This window comes from Lolium perenne, chromosome 7 (assembly GCF_019359855.2).
Source record: "Lolium perenne isolate Kyuss_39 chromosome 7, Kyuss_2.0, whole genome shotgun sequence".
NCBI classification, from domain to species: Eukaryota; Viridiplantae; Streptophyta; class Magnoliopsida; order Poales; family Poaceae; genus Lolium; species Lolium perenne.
The window spans coordinates 315,793,992-315,801,187 of record NC_067250.2 but is presented as its reverse complement, the minus strand read 5'-3'; the positions used below and the strand labels follow the sequence as shown (position 1 = coordinate 315,801,187).

The 7,196-nt window shown below is 42.2% G+C and overlaps 1 long non-coding RNA gene across 1 annotated transcript; it reads left to right on the top strand.

The window, feature by feature from the left end:
* The first annotated feature begins 425 nt into the window (after nt 1-425).
* LOC127313438 (uncharacterized) lies at nt 426-2,036 on the top strand. Its single transcript, XR_007858998.1, has 2 exons — nt 426-711; nt 1,187-2,036. It is a non-coding gene; the product is annotated as an uncharacterized lncRNA (long non-coding RNA).
* The last annotated feature ends 5,160 nt before the right edge of the window (nt 2,037-7,196 follow it).

Here is a 7,196-nt window from a genome sequence, read left to right as displayed (position 1 = left end):
GTTTTTTTTGCTTTCGGATGACATGTGGACTGAAATATTCATAAATGCATGGACGATTTAGCCCCACCGTCCATTCTTTCTCAAATTTTATGTCATTAATTCCTTATTATTTTCCTTCTTTCCGTCACGATCTGTTCTCATTTGTTTTTTCCGTGGTGTTGTCCTTTCACGATGTCTTTGTCGTTCTGTTGGTACATGTTTCACATCTTAATTTTCTTGCTGATTCTGTTTGAGTTTTATTTGTAGGTGCATTCATTTATTATCCTCGCATTGCCTTATTCTTTTGACTTGCTCTTCATGTCGCTGGTGGTGTTGCAGTTTCAATAGCTCCAAGGGCAGCTGGATTAGCAAGGTAAACTCATCATCAATCATTTTCTGAATCTTTTTCTTGTTTTGTTTTTGCTTCCTTCTCTATTCTGCTTTTCTTCTCCCTGCACACAAAATTTCATATTCTTATAGTCATAAGAAATCAAATATTTCTCTGAGCTGCATTGTTCGCCTCTCTATTGTTGTTCCAATGTGCGATTTTCTATACTAAGAAGTCATACATGCTTGCAGGTCTAAGGAACAAATGTGAAGATTTTGCCAGTTAAGGATGTATCACACTAAGGTTATTAGCAGAAAGTTCTCCGTGAATTGCACGCATATGGGAATATAGGGATCAAGATGCGGCAAAACTCATCAGAGTTGGACTGCTGTTGTTGACCTAAGGTACTCCTCCACGTATCAGTACATGGGGATGCCTCAACTTACCATCTTTTCCCTATGCATAAACACTCTAATTATCCAAAATAATGTATGGTCTTTCATCTTGATTTGATATACTATAACTTCGTCATGACAATGCCTTCTAGACGCAACGAGTTCCTTGTACAAATCACTTTTAGCTAAATGGGAACATAATGTTTAGATCATATTTCAGTATGGACATCTCTTTAGAAGGGGTGTTTCAGTGACTTTGAACTATTTTTGAATTGTTTCGTGAAAACATGTACTCTTAATGTAGAAGTGCAAATGTAATCATGCACATTTACAGTTCACGCCATGCTATCTTTGCTTTTAAGTGTTCTACTACTTGATCTTTCAATAGCAGTCCGCCTGCATTTTAGCAGAGGGCAAAGTGCCAGCTCCTACTCCTTGGTCGCCTCAACCCGTGCAATTGCATAACATGGTTTCCCATGCGCAGGTTCTTCTACCTCATGGACTTCACGGTGAGAGATTCGTGATCAACAAAGCCTGTGAGAGCATGAAACAAAAACTTCTCAGACTTTCACAGCTTCCATCTCATTCAGAATGTTGATTACCTAGCTTCATGCTTCAGGGTCTACTTCCATATGACATGTCGCTGCTTGGTCCAGTAATATTGTTGCTACCCACATTTGGTTCATCATTTTGTTACCCGCAAACTGGCTGCCAGGTCTTCCAGTATTCTTATTGCCAAGAATCTGTACCTTCCTGGCATTGTGCCTTTTTCCTACGACATGGGTGCCCAAGTTGAATTCAGTTTCTAAGTCATCTAAGAAGAGGTACATCTACCACTGCACTGCATCATGCCAAAGTTAAACACATTGGCCACCTGTGCTAAGAATGTGCTTAGAATTTATCAATTGACATTCTTCTCTTGCTATTTATTGATTCCATGTAGTGCAATTGAAAAAAAAAGAGGAACTATTCACATCTGACAGAGATCCCAGACTCACAAGGTATACATGCAGTACAAGAGTTAGTTAAACAAACCATGCATTGTCATAGGACAAAATCAAGCTTACAACATATTCTTGTTAAAAAAAAGCTTACTACATATTATTATTAGAGTAAATGCCAGAAGTCAGCCAATACCGTCATGTCAAGTTGAACTGTGTGTCCGCAAGATTCGACAGTACCGACATCAGTCATCTCTATGATAACTTTGTTATCTTTTGTCAGCAACTGTATAGTACTGTTGCCCCACATGCTACTATTGGAGAGACAAATTCCTCCAGTTATGTAATATCTAAGAACCTATGTGTAATTATCTAAGGCACTCTTTACCTGTATACTACCAGCGCTTCAGTATCTGTAAGGGTAGGTCTTCTCTCTTGCCTATATCACATCAGTCATCATGCAGTTCACAATACCACTCTATAAATTAGTCTTCTCTGCATTGATAATTGTATTACACAGATATACTACTACTATTGTATACTACTAGAATATTTTTTCCATGTCTCTTCAAACCAAGGAACAAACACTCAAAATGCTTTCAAATAATATTTACCACCACCAAAAATTACTACCAATCAGCCACTATATGGCGCGGCGTGCCGCCGCGCCGTTCTTTGCTAGTATTATTACTCACTGTCAAACTCCTGAAATGGGAGAAGCTATTGCTTGCCAGGAAGGTCTAAAATTGGCGCTTGCAAACTGTACAGCTCTAATCTAGTCATTGAAACTGATTGTGCTTCTATTATGGACTACTTCAAAGAGACTAGTTGCAACCCGTCAGAAGTGTCCCTGATCGTGAAGGAATTAAGTTTCCTGAAACCTCTGGATCCACAAGTTATTATGGGTAAAGTCGACAGATCTTGTAATAGAATAGCACATAACCTGTGCCAATTAAACCGTAGTGTGTTGTGTGGTGGTGTTTTCCAAGTTGTGGGGCCGATCTACATGTCGAAAGTGATCTGGAAGATTTTAATCAATACATTGTTTCTTGATTAATACACAACACATGTGAACAAAATATTCATTTACAGATATAGGAGATATGACAACTCAAAATTCTTTTTGTGTGTGGAACATATAGGGACCATTGGCCCGGATCTCAGAAACGGCTGAGATATCTCTTACACGCACAATCCACTCATAGTCAGCAGGTCATGTAACTAGTTTGGTTGGCCCTCCACTAGTAGAAAAAGGGTCTTTAATCCCGGTTTATAAGATCCTTCAGTCCCGGTTTGGGAAACCGGGACTGGACTTTCGGGATTAAAGGCCCTCCCCTTTAGTCTCGGTTAAAATGTACACCGTGCCTAAAGGGTCCTCCACGTGGTGCGGTCAGGGGGCTCGTGGTGGAGGACCTTTGATCCCGATTTGTCAGACGAACCGAGATTAGAGGGTCTCTGCCGCGGCATATAAAATGTCTGTTTCTCTGCCGCGGCAGAGGTTTAGGGTGGAGCAGCGTTTCTCTGCTGCAGCAGAGAAAGTGGCCGTTTCTCTACTGCGGTAGAGTTTCCGGGTTTTATATTATTCATTCAATTCTGCAATGCATACATCATTCAAAAAACCAAAAACATCGTCATGTATATATAGACATCATCATGAAATATAGTACAAGTAATGCATGTTTACAATATATAAAGTCGATCTTCTTTACCATATCTATTCATATCCCTAATAATGTAATAGATATATGAACTCCCGATGGTATTCTCTAGTTCGAGCTATGACCTCCCTAACAAAGAATCCCGCAAGTTCCTCTTGAATTGCTCATACGCGATCCTCCGTTAGGAGAGAGTCCCACACGAGTTCCATCTAAATTAAAAAGGAGATAAATATATATGAATGGAACTCAATACAATTGATGGTAATAAAATAAGATTGTGAAATATTGTTCACGTACATGAAGGGCATGTATAGCCGCCGCCGGGTCCCTGTGATAGGCCATCCCACGTATGAACTCGCAGACGTAGTATCCACATAAGTTATTCCCGGGTTCCTACTTCAAACACTTTACGAAAAATAGTTCGATCAAAATAATAATCAAGTATGATAATGCATGGTAATGAAACAAAAAATCAAAGATATTTGGGGGCATATAGCTATAGTACTACTTACAGGATAATCTTGAAATGTAAGCTCCGGTTCCGTTCACCCCTAGCAGTCGCGATGAACCATTTTCAAGCCCTGTTTGGCAAAGAAAAAATGATTAAATGAGTTATTGATTAGTTGTTATGATCAAATGAGAACAGATGAAGATGCCGATACGATATTGATTGAAATTACCTCTGAAGCACGGCAGCCATGTTCACCCATTGCCCATGGTCTTTACGTTTCGAATCGATGACAAGTACTACTCCTTCTCTATACCCTAGATTGTTGAGATCCACTGTTATCATTCCATACAACTTGTCTACCTGAACCCCGCCTCCTGTTATCTTGACCCATTTGCACCTAAACAAAGGGACCTTAAAAGAAGATCCATAGTCAAGTTCTCATATCTCCTCTACGTAACCATAATATGTGTCCTTTTGGCCTTTGTAGTTTGTTGCATCGAAACAGATACCACTGTTTTGGTTTGTGCTCTTTTTATCTTGGGCGGTCGTGTAAAATGTATTCTCATTTATCTCGTACCCTTGGAAAGTCAATACAGTTGAAGATGGTGTCTGAGCCAACAAGTACAGCTGATCTCCAACAATAGTGTCATTCATGAGATGTTTTTTCAACCAACCGCCGAAAGTCGACATGTGTTCACATATAATCCAGTCGTCCTTGCCCTGGGTTCTGGGAGCGTACAAAATTCTTGTGTACATTGATATACGGAGCCATCAAGGTGGAACTTTGTAGAACGGTGTAGTGTGCTTGAGTGAAAGAATGCACATCCCTACATATCATTGCTTTCTTTCCTAGTGTCCCTATTCCACTTAGTCTCCCCTCGTGCCGCGATTCAGGAACACCAATCGGCTTAAGGTCAGGAATAAAGTCAACACATAACTCAATGACCTTCTCTATTCCATAGCCCTTGGAGATGCTTCCTTCTGGCCTAGCACGGTTATGAACATATATTTTTAAGACTTCCATGAACCTCTCAAAGGGGAACATATTGTGTAGAAACACAGGACCGAGAATGGAAATCTCATCGACCAGGTGAACGAGGAGATGCGTCATAATATTGAAGAAGGAGGGTGGGAACACTAGCTCAAAACTAACAAGACATTGGACCATATCATTCTGCAACCTCTGTAGACTTTTTGGATTGATTACCTTCTGAGAAATTGCAATGAGGATTGTTAATAGCTTCACAATAGGCACTCGAACATTTTCCGGCAGAAGCCCTCTCAATGCAATCGGAAGCAACTGCGTCATTATCACGTGGCAGTCATGAGACTGCAGGTTCTGGACTTTTATCTCTGCCATATTTATTATTCCCTTTATATTGGAGGAGAAGCCAGACGGGACCTTGATACTTCTTAGGCATTCAAAAAAGATTTCCTTCTCTGCTTTTGTGTGACGCCCCAGAACCGGTACCATGAGGATCCCAGCGAATCCGCCGAAATCCGCACGATATCGATTTTAGGAGACGCACCACCAAGCGCCTCGTACACGCTGAAGCATGCACGCGATGCGGGTGGAATCAATCACGAGCGGTAACATTACAACAGGATTACAATAGAGCCCACAAGAAACATATATAATACAACAACTCCAACGAGTCAAGATACAAATATACAACATAAGATCCAAATCATACAGAAGATCAAATATGTCCGAGTACGGACAAGATACAAATTGGACTAAGAGTCCTGAAGATAACCAGTGGCGTCCATAACCCTGCCCAGGCCTAGCCGGAAGGGTAACCTTGCTAGCGTCGTTCTTCATCGTACCGATCTTCATACTTGCCCGGTTATATCCCGTAGAAGCAGCAATAAGTACGGGTTCGTACTTAACAAGACTTCAAGACGTATAAGCATTCGTCAACCAGTCGTCCTTTGTACTTGAGGCACGCAGGGGACTTAGAGGACGCAAGAGGAACGTCATAGGCAATATGGTGGGGTTAAGCGGCAGCGCGCAAGCACTAAAAACCTATAGAGACACTCTACAACAGTCGTCTATCAGAGAAGGTGAGAGGGAGCGTAACTAACAGTTCTATACTCTGCAAACATAACACAGCCGATGTGTTCCCCCTTCGCCAAGAAGTACTTACAAAGGCACTCACACGGTTATAAAGTTTTAACCATTTATTATTAGAGTTGTGCTAACTTACTACACAAGTTATTATGATTGAAGCAACAGGTGTAAGTTGTCTATGGTCGAGTCATACAGCTCCAAGTCGTCCATAACCGCGGACACGGCTTATCGATAAGATGTAACCCTGCAGGGATGCCCAAATGTGGCCACACGCACGATCAAACCACTTGCGACAGGTGGAAATCACTGATACGTCTCCGACGTATCGATAATTTCTTATGTTCCATGCCACATTATTGATGTTATCTACATGTTTTATGCACACTTTATGTCATATTCGTGCATTTTCTGGAACTAACCTATTAACAATATGCCGAAGTGCCAGTTGCTATTTTCTGCTGTTTTTGATTTCAGAAATCCTAGTAACGAAATATTCTCGGAATTGGACGAAATCAACGCCCAGGGGCCTATTTTGCCATGAAGCTTCCAGAAATCCGAAGAGGAGACGAAGTGGGGCCACGAGGCGCCCAAACCATAGGGCGGCGCGGCCCCCCCTTGGCCGCGCGGCCCTGTGGTGTGGGGCCCTCGTGCCGCCTCCTGACCTGCCCTTCCGCCTACTTAAAGCCTCCGTTGCGAAACCCCCAGTACCGAGAGCCACGATACGGAAAACCCATCGAGACGCCGCCGCCGCCGATCCCATCTCGGGGGATCCAGGAGATCGCCTCCGGCACCCTGCCGGAGAGGGGATTCATCTCCCGGAGGACTCTACGCCGCCATGGTCGCCTCCGGAGTGATGTGTGAGTAGTCTACCCCTGGACTATGGGTCCATAGCAGTAGCTAGATGGTTGTCTTCTCCCCATTGTGCTATCATTGTCGGATCTTGTGAGCTGCCTAACATGATCAAGATCATCTATCTGTAATTCTATATGTTGCGTTTGTTGGGATCCGATGAATAGAGAATACTTGTTATGTTGATTATCAAAGTTATGTCTATGTGTTGTTTATGATCTTGCATGCTCTCCGTTACTAGTAGATGCTCTGGCCAAGTAGATGCTTGTAACTCCAAGAGGGAGTATTTATGCTCGATAGTGGGTTCATGCCTGCATTGACACAGGACAAAGGATGAAAAGTTCTAAGGTTGTGTTGTGCTGTTGCCACTAGGGATAAAACATTGATGCTATGTCTAAGGATGTAGTTGTTGATTACATTACGCACCATACTTAATGCAATTGTCTGTTGCTTTGCAACTTAATACTGGAGGGGGTTCGGATGATAACCTGAAGGTGGACTTTTTAGGCATAGATGCAGTTGGA